The sequence below is a fragment of the Leptonychotes weddellii genome, chromosome 4, assembly GCF_054177405.1.
Source record: "Leptonychotes weddellii isolate Sample4059 chromosome 4, ASM5417740v2, whole genome shotgun sequence".
NCBI classification, from domain to species: Eukaryota; Metazoa; Chordata; class Mammalia; order Carnivora; family Phocidae; genus Leptonychotes; species Leptonychotes weddellii.
Window position 1 is genome coordinate 118,665,192 of NC_138372.1, and position 10,074 is coordinate 118,675,265.

General features: G+C 35.7%; 1 pseudogene; it reads right to left on the reverse strand.

The window, feature by feature from the left end:
* The window catches only part of LOC102736110 (DDB1- and CUL4-associated factor 13 pseudogene), a 94,008-nt pseudogene extending 84,812 nt beyond the window's left edge, over positions 1–9,196 (reverse strand).
* Positions 9,197–10,074: the final 878 nt, after the last annotated feature.

Genomic DNA, 10,074 nt, shown 5'->3' on the forward strand with positions numbered 1-10,074 from the left:
AAAAAAAAAAGAATCATCTGTTGACATTTAAATATCTACTGTGCAAAGGGAAAAGCAAGATTTGCATCCAACAATGCCACCTGGTTAATCCAGCAGTTTTTATAACCTGGCAAATTATTTTTATGCAATAGTGCATTTTTATGAAATTAGCTGGCTATTGTCAGTGTTCTAATCAACATTTTTCTCATCTCCCTTGCATTGGAGTAGCTCCATTGTAACAGATGTTTCTCTCTTTAGTGCAGAGGTAAAACTGCATGTATCTTGACATAGGCAGGCAACACTTGGCTTTGGAACATTAAGTCTTCCATCAGGTTATTCCCTCAGTTTCAGTCATTGGCTTAAATAGGACTGTTTCTTCCAAGCTCAACAACATGGTATCCAAACACTATTTCTCCATTAGTCACCTGGTTCCACACTCCAAAATGCAATTCAGACTGGAAACAAGTGTGTATCCATGACCTTTTAGGTCTAACATGGTCTGGTGGAAAGCATATTGGAAGAGTGTTAGTCTCACCAACTCACTTGGTGACCTTTGACAAATTACTTGACCCCAATGTGCTTCATTTTCCTTTCTACACAGAGAACAGGAGGAAAAAATATATAGCTTCCTTCCCTATCTTTCAGGATTTTGTAAGGTTAAAATGAAATAACTGTTATCTACATTTAAATGTAGATGCTGAAATGTCCTCCCTTTCTGTGCTGGTAGAAACATGTCACCACATTTATAAGACAAAATGTTGAAAATGGGTTTAGTAGAAATACAATTTACTCCACTTTTATTCCCTGGAACACATTTATTCCAGTAAATAATGATGCCTGGTATGTTTTAAAATGGTAAAAGCACAAGATTCAAAATTCAGAACTGAAGTTCTGACATAGCTACTTAAAAGGTCTCTGCTTCATTTCCAGAGACTTTGCCAATACCTAGCTCCATACATGTGGGCTTAGTAATGCCCTTCCGTCTTATACTTAGCACAATCCAATTTAAGAGACAATCTTGGCTGAGATGTGGAACAGTCTAACAGCCAAAAGCAGATTCTTATTCCTCAAATCCAGTGACTCACAGACATCTGCTGGGCTCCTACATTGTTCAGTTTGTCTACCTCCTTGCAAATGAGGTCTAGTAAATAGCATTACCAGTTATCATAGCCAGGGCAGATATGCTTCAAGTCACAGTGCTACTAAACTTGAACCAACCCTCTGAATGAGTACTACAGTTTCCATCTAATGAAACTTCAACTCTGGCATAGTTTCTAGAATACAATAGCAATCAACATTTGTGAATGATAATGGGACTCTCTACCCCGTTTTTTTTTTTTTTTCTGTCTTCCTCCCTAAAACTGACTCCTTTCCCTCATGAATTAGGGTCTGAGTTCCTAACTTACAGGATGTATCCTTTAAATGACACCCATTCATTCATCTGATAACTGTTCCTGAATTCTCTAAAGTTGTACTCCAAATTCTAAATGGAAATATTTGTATTTTTAGACCATTTCTGGAGTCCTAATTTTAACTTTCAGGTCATCTGGACACCAATGGCCTGATCACTGGAGACTCTGGGGTAAAATTTACATCTAGATCAGTTCCCTTGTTTCTATTCCATTGTGACATGTGAATCTTCAAGAAAGCAGAAACTTCTCCCAGGCATTCAAAAATAGGTATTGATTATCCACTATGAGTCAATCATAGTGTCTGGATGGCATTATAATGAATTAACATTTATTTAATATGTGTTATGTATTAGGAGGATTATTCTCAGGGTTTTTTGTTGTTTTTTTTTTTTTCATTCTCACAACAACTGCATGGGGAGGTATTATTCCAATTTCTATTTTACAGACAAGGGGCTTGAGGCACAGGGAGGCTAAATTATTTGCTGAAGGTTACATACCTAGTTAGTGGTAGGGCTAGGATCTGAATGTGGGCAGGCTGATTTCAGAACCCATGTTCTTAAGCACTATGCTATACTGAGACCAGGGGGGTGATTATAGATTGTTTCCTGAGAAGAGGTGATGTTTGATAAGGGATTTCAAGAGTAAGTAGAAATGGCCCAAGCAATAAATTGGAGAAAGAACATTCCCAGAAGACAAGACCATGTGCAGAGATATGGGAGTATGAAAATACATAACTGGTTTAGGAAGTATGAGAAGTTTAGCATAGAGCAAAGGTATGGATTGAAGGAGCAATGACAGATAACTCTAGAAAGATGAGAAGGAGCGGGAAGCGTCATGCCTAATGTCTTAGGTGTTTGGATTTTATCCTGTTGTAAATGAGGAAGGATCAAAGAGTTCCAGCAAAGGAGTGACATAGACAGTACCACTCTTAGACATGGGCAAGATGGATCGCTAACCTGGAGCAACACATATTACAAACATACACAAATTTTATTTTAAAATATATGGACCTTCTAGTAGAGCCATCAACTCATCCTAATTTGCCTGGAACTTTCTCATTTCAGCACTGAAATTTCTATATCCCAGGAATTCCCCTCTGTTCCAGGCAAATCAGAAAGTTTGGTCACCCTAACTTCCGTTATTTGTAATCTGAACTGAACTTCTACTCTTGTGACTACACCCATTCAGGCTCCAGGAAAGTGCTTCTTTACATATTTTTTTTCCCACACATTCTCAAAATGAAAGGTGACCACATCTAAAAGCCATGGAGGATTATAGGTTGTGCTATTATTAATGTTGTAGGTAGACACTACTTTGAAGTATGACCAGAATTGGAGCTGCAAAAATATTTAGGTAAAAAAAAAAAGCAAATTTTCATCAACTTGTCAAATCCTTCCCTTCAGGTATCATAAATATAATGAATACTTGGAATTATTTTGTTGCTTTCCAGTTGTGCTAAGCATCCATTTTCTTGCTTATTGTATTTCAATTCAAGGTATGGAAGCACTCACAAAATAATATGATATATGCAATAGTTGCATATAGCAACAGAGGAGCATTTTGCATTATTAAGCAATTTATAACTTTTAAAATTGGCTAAGAAGTAAGTGATACACCATAAAAGAGGTATGCATGTGATATAAAGTTTTATATTAATGTGTAGATATTGCTTTAAAAGAAGGCAAAATTGTGATATGGTTAATATTGATTTATAAAATAAAATTAAGATTTTTGTAATAGTTACTGCAATAATAATTTATCATGTGTAATCCCACTTCAGAGTTTGAATATTATATGCAAAATTCATTGTTCATCTCTGATTTAAGTATTTCTTTCAGAATTTTATTGACAGTTCCAGTTGCTATTGTTTCAGGAGAGAAATTTCTCCAAATCATTAATAAAAAGCTATTTAAGAGCTATAGCAAATTCAAAGGAAGCTTTCTAATTTGGTATTACTATCAATAGCACACAAATTATGAGAAAATCCTGCTAATAATATAATTTGTGATTTTGCCAAAATAAAGTCAAGAAACATAAAATTTATTGAAAAAAATATACAATAATTTTGTATGCTTTTATTTCTTACATAAATATTATCATCCCAACATCAGAAAACCTAGACACAGGCAGTAATGATTCATTCAGTTTTCTGATAATCTGCCAAACATTACATAGAAAAAATAGCTTTGAACTATATATTGTGATTTTGTTGCAATGAAAGCATATTTTTTAAGGTAGGAGGATATAGTTTATTCTATTTAACATTTTGTTATAGTTGTCCATCACTTTTAAATATTTAGACATGTAGTGTGTGAGCCCCCATTTGCACTCTTGTTCCGAACCTAATACTGTTAGCAGCAGGTCTGAGCACAGGTGATTAGATATGCAATATGGAAAGGTTATCTGCCAACAGTTTAAATCCTGGATTAGAGGAGAATTAAAGTAAAGGTAGAGAGATCAATTAAGAAGAATTTTTAGCAATCCCAAGCTCCTGGAAGACATTGAGATTTCTGGCTTGTATGCGAGAAATATATATATGTGTATATTTATATATGTGACTAGAATTTAGAAGAGAGATCTGAGCTCTACATTTACAATTCTGTGTCATTAAAATTAGTAAGGATCAGTTCACAAAGAAGAATGTGTGTAGTATAGACTATAATATGTCAGAAACAAGGAAAGAGCTGGTTTTAAGAGAAGGGGAGTTAACCTATGTCAAATGCTGTAAAATATCAGAAAAAAAAATAAGAATTAGGGGCGCCTGGGTGGCTCAGATGGTTAAGCATCTGCCTTCAGCTCAGGTCATGAACTCAGGGTCCTGGGATCAAGTCCCACATCAGGCTCCCTGCTTGGCGGGGAGCCTGCTTCTCCCTCTCCCCCTACTGTTCCCCCTGCTTGTGCTCTCTCTCTCTCTGTCAAATAAATAAATAAAATCTTTAAAAAAATTAAGAATTAAAAATTGCCAGTGAAGGGCATTGAGAACAGAAAAAAAATTACCAGTGGCTGAGACATAAATAGAAGATAAGTAATTGGAAACTGTGAGATTAGACTGCTTTTCCCAGAAGTTTGGCAGTGGAGGGAAAAATGTTTTCTACTGAATGTAATTGTGACAATATGGCAGTGTTTGTGAGAAGCAAGAGTTCAAGAAAGATATGTTGTTGGGGCATCCGGGTGGCTCAGTCAGTTAAGCATCCAACTCTTGATTTCGGGGCAGGTCGTGATCTCAGGATCGTGAGATCGAGCCCCACATAGGGGGAGCTCTCAATGAGTCTGCTGGAGATTCTTTCCATCTCCCTCAGCCCCTCCCCCTATGCATGTGCATGCTTCTTGTTTTCAAGGCTGTAGTGGTGAAGGATGTTTATATTCTGAGTGGAAAGAGATAAAAGGTGAGGCTGAAGACATAGGGGAGAGAGTGTTGATGAACAGTGGCATAAGAGAATAGTGGATCCAGAGCACATATAGAGGGACTCACCTATGATAGAAGAAAAACTATTCTATGAAATTGGAGAGAAGGAGAATGAATTGATGTGAACATTTGCTTAAGTAGAAATTTTTTTGGTTGCAAGTAACTGCAACCCATTCAAACTAGTTTAAACAAAGGGGGCTGGAGGGTGATAGAAGCTTCAGAGGTATCTGCTAGAATCTCAAAGCAGGAGACCCACCTCACTAGGGACTGGAAAGAGAAATCAGAATCTCATCAAGATCCAAAATCACTCTTTTCAGGATTGTAGTTCTCTCATCTCTGCTTCCTTTGGTATCTCTGCTTCAATGTTACTTTCTCTGCCTTTCTGTGTGCATATGGCTCCTGAATTTACATATGGCAGTTCAAACGTTCATCCAAGACTGCCTATGATCTCTGAAACCAAATTTCAAATTCCCAGAAAAGATAATCTAATTGGCCCAACTTGAGTTATACGCTGATACAGTCATCTGTGGTCAGGGAACAGTAAGAGTTGTGTTATTGAACAAAAAGAACCCCTCGGCAACAAAGAGCCCATCTCTGCAAGCTCTGAGCCTGCACAAGAAACTCCTATTCCTGACTCAAATTATTTATTACCAGGTAGATGAGTTTATTAGTGAGGGAAGGCCAAGAATTGAAAGAATTCCTGTCAGCCTTTACTTAGTTATTGAGTTAGGAGGCAGAATTTTCTGCTTAGTGTGATTGTGGCAGTGTTATACAAAAGAATTTTAATGAGAGTAATGAAGGTTAAAAGTGGCTCTTTTGAGAAATGGAAGCTGGATTTCTATTGTGGCCTAAGAAATTTCAGTAAGACAGCATTGGGTTTCCAGCTGAGACTAAAGACCATGAATCTATCCTGATGCCAATTCAAATTATTGTCTGTATAGAAATTCTTGGCAGACAGGGTGTAAGACAGAGGCTGAATAAGTAGACTAAATCAGAGTTAGAAAGTTTTCAGGGGGTAATATAGAATTTTAAGTTTGTTTAGAAGAAAAATAGACAAGGCAGTGAGATATTAGCAATCTAGTGGTTTATGTAATGAGGTTTTAGGGGACTAAAAGACAGAGGGAGAGAGAGAGAAGAAAGTGGGGAGAAGAGAGGAAATCATGAACTAAGTATCTCCAAAAGGTAAAAGATGTGTAAGCATAAAAATGCGAAAGAGCTTGGTGGAAGTTGTGGTAGAGTATATTTTGGAATGTTGGCTAATTCTTAGCAGTGACCAGTTCCAAGTTATGACAATGCGTGTGGTTGGCTACAGTAGAATTGAGGTGCAGGTGATTGGCATTAAGAAAGGCAATAAATTGTGATACAAGAATACTGGACAGATCGGCATAGATATTGAAGCTAACTTGGATGATAGTGTATTTAGAGGTGAAAGAAGACGAGCCAGGTACAACCAATAGCATCTGACCTGGAAGCCTTAGATACCAGCATTGAGATGGAAGATAGAACAGCAGAACACCAAAAACCGAAAGAAGACATTTTTCTATGAGTGGGTTGGAATACTGTCTTTGGAGGAAAGAAGTAGAATTCTAACACTCTTTCCTCCTAGCGTGCAAAGTACGGAATTTTGGACAATAAGTAAATCCCCATTTAAAGATATAATAGGGGAAGCAGAATTCTTCACATGGTCAGATTTTGACCTTAACAAAAGACTGAACTGGTTTAGAATAGTTGGTTTCTTTATCATGAAATTAAATTATATCTGGCTCAGATGGAAGGGGATCAAATCAGGAAATTGTTAGAAAGTGGAAAGAGTATGAATAATAATGAAACTTAGTATTTTACATCCTTCCTATCACCCAGATACTTGCAAGAATCGTAAATGTAATGTTATCTCATTTTAAATCATCACAAGAACCCATGGAGTATATACTATTTTGCCTGTTTTACAGATAAGAGAAGAGAGGCACAAAAGGGTTAAGCAACTTGCCCAAACTTGTGAAGGCAGTAAGAGGCAAAACCAATGATTCAAGCCAGAAAGTCTGGTACCTGAGCATACTCTTAACCGCTATGTGATAATGATGGAAAGATGCAGGTCAGGAGAGAGAAGATGAAGACAAATTTAGGAACTCAGTTATGCAAGCAAGATAAAGACCGGAAGGACTTGCGTTTTGGCTTGCAATTTGTTCTTGCACAAGATTACAGCAGTACCAGGCATAGCAGGTTTATGTGGTTTAAATGTTCCCCAACAAATGTCAATGCCAATTTAAGAGGTGCAACTGCACCTCCAAATGTGCAGGCTGCAGACTTTACTCAGGATTTCATAGAAACCTTTGGTGAGCAGGTGTTCTATACTTCAGAGGGGAAGGGGTAGGGAAGCCTAATTCTAGTCCAAGTATGTAAGTGGCACAATTAGTTGCTTAAGGAACCTTTACCCTCTTTTAAAGAGAGGCTCTGGTCCCTTCTCCAAAGATGAGTTTAAATATTGAAACACCTTTGAAAGAACTCTAGTCTAGTTGTGCATCTAACTAGTCAACTTACCTTTCCTGCTCTTCCTTTCCTTAAATAGCTGCCAGGTTTTAAATCTCATGATATGACCCTAGACTGGTTAAATCACATGATCTCTGTGAACATTAGTGCCCTCACTTGTAAAATACAAATAGATAATATAAACATCAGAGTCATAAGGGAAAATCTCAAAACATGTGTATGAAGATTATTGGAAAACTCAAAAGCACTAAATGAATAAATGTTGCTCCTGTTAATAAATAATAATATTTTTCACATTTGGAGTGCTTGTGATATATCCAGCATTTTATTGTTATTTATACTTATTATCTCATTAAATCCTCATAACAATCTTTTGACATGAATATGACACTACATCTACTTTATATGTGGAGAAAAGTGTGCTTAAATGACAAACATTAAGTCATGGAGGTGGGATTCAAATCCAATTTGATTTCAAGGTAATGTTCTTAATATATACTATTCTCTTAATATTAATGAATACTTTGGGTAGTCATCAGTGCTACATAACAGTAAGCAGAATTATTATAGCCCTTTGGTATAGTCATATTTCAAAATATGGAGCCCCTAGATATGTGGCTTATATATAAACCATTTAGTGAAAAAATGGAAAAATATTGTAAAACCTAAGATAATCATTATTTCCAATATTATCTTTTATTTCAGCCCCAAATAACTAAGCCTTCACTCAACAGATACATTTGGAGTTGTGTATTGTGTGACTATAGGTGTCAGCCCAAGACAGTTTTGATTTGTGCTATTGCCATGGCATACTCAATATTTTTACTCTCATTTGGACAATGAATGATATGAACACCCTACTTTAATGTTTCTCACTAAACCTAGAAGCTGGATCCTACCATTGCTGCTACCAGTGACAGACTCTGCTTGCACTCATAGAAATATCGCAGTCTCAAAGTCAATCTTTGAGATAGCCATCCTCTGAATATGATGAAACATTTACAAAGTGTTTCCTGTATTCTACAACTCTTCTGTAGGTACCTAGGTTAATTTACACCAGAAAAAAGTCAGAAACCATAAACTATAAAGAACTCTAATTCACATCCCTATATTCTTATATAAATATGATTTAAATGTAGTATATTTTTATTCAAATGTCATTACCATAAATTCTGTACTACATAGTTAATATGGAGTAACCTATGGTAACCTATCCCTAGTGATACATTTTATAAAATAAAATCTTATATTTTTAAAATTTTCACAATCAGAAAATTACTCTTTGTTTGACTTTATACTGAATTTTGAACTTTCCCTTGGCATTGTTCTTTACATGGTGATATTGTAATCCCTCTTGCCTAAGTCAATACAGTTCTCATCTTGTAACGCTTAAAGTTTCATCATGTCACCTTAAAGATAGTATTATCTTTTCTTATTCTATTATTTTCATATATTTTAAATATATTGATATAAGGTTTTTAAAAGTAGAACTCAAGATAATTAACAAAAAAATGAAACACATAATTTGAATTTTGCTTGTTTTTTGAAGACTTTCCAGTCAAAAAGAGCTTACTCAATTCCTCAGGTTAAAAAGATTCAGTTAGAATAATCTTTTTTGTCAATGTGGAAGAATGTAGATCAAGGGCCTTCAACAACACTGTCTGCTCCAGACAGAAAACAATAGCAAGCAAATTAAGAGCAGCTGTTTAGATAAAGAACCTTGAACTGCTTAAATATAGATAAATTCGTAAGAAAAAGTAAAATAATATTTACCAATTATTATATTTGGTTCAATTAGGAAATTTTCCTTTTCTATTCTTACTTTGTCTCTTCGACATATTGGTAAAAACTGCTGTAAAGGTATAATTTTACATAGTGACAAGGTCACTGGTTTTACTTTTGCTGCTGCCATCTACTCTACATTTTTTAAAAAGTTAACAGTGATGATAGGATGGATGGATTTTGGAAATCATTTCTGAAAATCTATAGAAAAAGATAAGAAATTATATTATCAATGCCATGTATCCAAGTACATACAGTATTATTTGTCCCATGATATATAGTGGGGGCTTCTGGCTTTGATTTTAATTTGAAATATTTTAGATTAATATACACTTCCTCATATTAGACCACACTGAGCTTAGAAGCTCCATAAAACGTAATTAACACAGAGCCGCCTGGGTGGCTCAGTTGGTTGATTTTGGAAAACAAAATACCTTTTTTCTGAGTTTGATACACAGAGCTTTCCAATAGAGGGCTCCACAAGACTGAAGGATGTTATATTCCTCAGATAAGAGGAGGTTCCTCTTATGAAGCCATTTTATGATTATGCCCAACATAGTAAATAATATTTTGAAACTCCACCCATAGCATTTTCTACAACCCCCTACAGTCTCAATAGACTTTTTAAAATGGTAATCCAGTACTGATTACAATGGGATCATTAGTTTGATTTTGACACTTTAAGATATATGTAAACTAGCTGGCTTCTCTAGACTCTTGTCTGATGATACAAAGCAATCTACTGTCTGAACTGCAGGACGCATGTGGACAAAAGAAGCTGTTTCCTTGGAAACGACTATGTGAAAGCTCTTGGAACATCTCCTCCCCAGGAGTTAATTTGTTTCAGATGGAGAAAGGTGATTACTTATGAGTCAGAGAGAGAAAGAGAGAGAGAAGCTTATAGGGCTTTTTTTTCCCTATCATCACTGTTAACTTTTTAAAAAATGTAGAGTAGATGGCAGCAGCAAGAGTAAAACCAATGACCTTGTCACTATGTAAAATTATACC